Genomic DNA, 3977 nt, shown 5'->3' on the forward strand with positions numbered 1-3977 from the left:
GGTGATTCGGTGAATACGTGACGTAAGTAACAAGTGGGAATATGCCAATCGTCAATTAGCAAAAAGAAGAAAATAAACATGCTGATAATATTGTGCCATAAATATAGTTTTTGATCTCAATTTGTAGTGGCCAATGTGGTTTGGTCTTACTAATCTAATAAGCAGATCTGTTTTTTTCGAGTTGTTCTTTAGAATAGGTCTGTTTTCAAATGGCAATATATTAAAGATTATTATCTCCGTACTCTCTGAAATATGAGATTATTTTTAATTTATCTTTTAAACTTTAAAAATTCTCATTTTATCTATTTAATTCTAAATTGTTCTCATTTAACTCATTCTATTAAAATTTCTCTTAAAAACAGATAGAAAAAAAGAAAGTAATGTAGTCACATTCACTACAGGAAAATGATTTTTCAGCGACAACAAAATTTATCGCTAAAAGAGCCACTGTCGTCGCTAATTACTTTTTAGCAACGATGTACACTCGTTGTTAAAAGTGTTTTTGGCGACGACAGTGTTATTGTCACTAAAACGCCTCTTTCAGTGATGAAATAATTGTCGCTAAAACTTGTTGAAGAAATTCGGAATTGGGAGGATGAAAAGAATAGAGAAAGCAGAAAGAGAGTTTGAGGTGTATAAGAATACTTTACTTTAAGGTTTTATTTGCCCTCACTTTTCAAAGTTTGCTAATGAGTTTTAAAATGCCAAATTACCCCCAATATACAACAAACCCTTGAACACAATATCTAGCAAAAAATATTGAGTTCCAGAACAATAATAAATCTGTATTTTCTGAAGTCCATCAAATAAAGACAGAGATACATCAATCCTCTTTAAGTGTTACAACCTTTCACATAAAGATACCTTTTCAATTTGAAGGTTATCTTTTATATGCTGTTGCACTTATATCAATAGTTATTTCTATTGTTAATAAGTGCTCAGATATGTGAGAAAACATATCACAAATAGATGCAATGGTTCGAGACCTTTTCAGATCACTAAAACACACAAAAACACATTTTCCGTTAACAATTTGCGCTGCAGCACCCAAGAGGCGCGCTGCAGCGCATGCTGCTGTGCGCGGGCTTAGCAAAACAGACCCGAGAGGTCTGTTTTGCGCAGGCTGCAGTGCCCAAGCGCGTCCGTACGCTGCAGCGCGCACTTGTGCCCGTCCACTCTTCCCGAATGTGTTTTATGCCAATTTTTTGTGATATCGAAATTGAGAGATATATTACAATCTCTCTAACAATCCCCCACTAGATTGTAATATTTCTTCAGAATTAACAACGATAAATACATACATACATGAAGGTATCTTTCGATTTTAACCTTTACTTAGTGACTATACTTTAAAATATTCACAAGACAATAGTGTGCTTTGCATTAAATTTTGTCTCTTAAGCGAATACCAAAAATATATCACATATGTGTTATCCCAGACTTAAAAACTGTTCCAATCATTTAGCACTATTCTGACCTTGTGCTTTATCTTGAATTCATGAACATTTACAAGACTAAACCAAGGTTTTGTTAGGAACGGCACCATTCCTTATGTTCACTTAGGTGAAGTTCGAATTATATCTCTAGCTACTATGAGACTCGAACTCCATTAATAGTATAAACTCAACCTCAACCACGTAGCTATATTTGCACCGATATCCTGGAAGGGACTAATTAAAGTTCGGCGCTAACCCGGTCACATATCAATAATTTATTCTTACCCATTTAACTATGGAATAGCGGTACAACTATTACATAGTTGGGTTACCATCATTGGTGACTCTTTCAAAGAAAGGTTTCAGTCCCATTCCACTAGATGTTTCTTTGACTAAGTCTCTTACAAGACCTTTCGTCAAAGGATCCGCTAGGTTCTTGTTTGTCCTAACATAAACAATATTAATAACACCATCGGTTATTAATTGTTTAACATATTCATGTCTCAAGCTAATATGTCTAGATTTTCCATTATAAACCTTGTTATAAGCTCTAGACAAAGTAGCTTCACTATCACAGTACAAAGAAATAGATGGCATAGGTTGTGGCCACAACTCAATATCAAGCAACAGATTTCTTAGCCATTCTGCTTCTTTGCTTGCAGCGGCCAGTGCTATAAACTCACTCTCCATCGTAGAGTGAGTTATGCACGTTTGTTTCTTAGAAGCCCAAGAGATGGCTCCTCCTGTAATTGTGAAAATCCAACCGGATGTAGATTTATTATCACTTGCACTTGTTATCCAGCTTGCATCCGAGTACCCTTCAAGTACGGTCGGATAGTCATTATATGACAAACCCAAGTTAATGGTTCTTTTAAGATAACCAAGTACTCTTCCAATTGCATTCCAATGTTCGATACCCGGGTTACTCATGAACCTAGATATTTTGCAAACCGTAAATGCTATGTCGGGTCTTGTACAATGCATAGCATATATTAAGCTACTGATCGCACTAGCATATTCAAGCTGTGCCACCGCTCTGCCTGCATTCTCTAGTAATTTAATACTAGAATCATATGGGGTATTTGCTTCTTTAAACTTCAAATGATTGAATTTAAGAAACACCTTATCAATATAATGAGATTGACACAACGAGTAACCCCCACTATGCTTCCTCACTCTTACACCTAAGATAGTATCTACTTCACCAAGATCTTTCTGCTGGTTCTCGAATCGAATTCGGGTGCGAAAGCGTGGCGGGGAGACGGATCGTGTATAACAAAAATTTTCATAAAACTTTTGAGATACTCTATAGATTATATTAATTTATGCACGAATAAATTAATCGCATTAATTTACATCAAGAACTTGATCCCGGAAAAAATACTTGGAAGCCGACTCGGATGATATCTTGAGTTCTTTGACCACGAACAATCCTTGCTCCAATCTTTGTGTTTAGAATACCAAAGTCTTTCACGTCAATTCCTAGATTCCACGTAGACGTGTGTATGGGCACACGTAAGATAAAATAGGTTTCTTAAACACTCCAATTTTCACAAACACCAATGTATGCACGATGTGAAATTTTTGGAGAAAAATATTTTTGCTCTCTTTTTCTTCAATGAGAAATTCGGCCACCAACAATTAGGGCTGAAAAAATTATTTCAAAATTGTGTCTACAATTTTCTATCATTCTCATATTTAAAGAGTAGAAGTCAAACTTCAAAACAGAATCAAATCCCTATCTCTAATTTTGAATTTTGAACAACAAAAATTTCCTCACATTATCCCTAATGTGGCTGGCCACCCTTAGGGTTTTCTAACCCTGTGTGTGGCGCCAATTCTGATCGGGAAGGATGAGAAAAATCATCTTTTATCCTGTAGTCCAATTTTGACTCAAATTCAAATTTCAATTTAAGTCAAACTTAAATTAATTTGAATTCTAAATTGAACAACTTATCAAATAAGTTTAAATGGATAAATCTAGATGTGTTCAAATTCAAATTTAAATAATCACATTATTTAAATAATAATTAATTCTCAATTAATTATTTTTTGAGTATTTAATTTTAGAATTCTGTAATTCTAAAATTTCCATTTTGCCCTTTGTGTCTGGTAGAATTACAAGGACGACGTGGGGACTTATGGACCTATAATCTCAAGCTCCAATAAAATTAATAATTAGTTAAACACTTTAATTAATTAATTAATTCTATTAATTCTAATAGTTACTCCACTATAAACTTGGAATTGAACTCTCGAAATTATAGACATTAATTACTTCTAAACTGCGAAGTGTCCATTTGATATAGTCATTACATATAGATCAATCCTCCATAAATAATTCATAATTAGAACAAGGTAAAATCCGTTAACCTCTCTAATTACTTCTTTATCATTGAGTACCATTGATTCTCTAATGGACAGTGATTCATAAAACACATTCATGAATCAAAGCGCTCTTACTAATCCAAGTACTGAATCAACACTCAAGAGAATTATTCATCTACTTCTTTCTCAAGAAGGAATGGATTCCATCTCGTA

The sequence above is a fragment of the Morus notabilis genome, unplaced genomic scaffold (genome assembly GCF_000414095.1).
Source record: "Morus notabilis unplaced genomic scaffold, ASM41409v2 Scaffold6, whole genome shotgun sequence".
Lineage (NCBI taxonomy): Eukaryota > Viridiplantae > Streptophyta > Magnoliopsida > Rosales > Moraceae > Morus > Morus notabilis.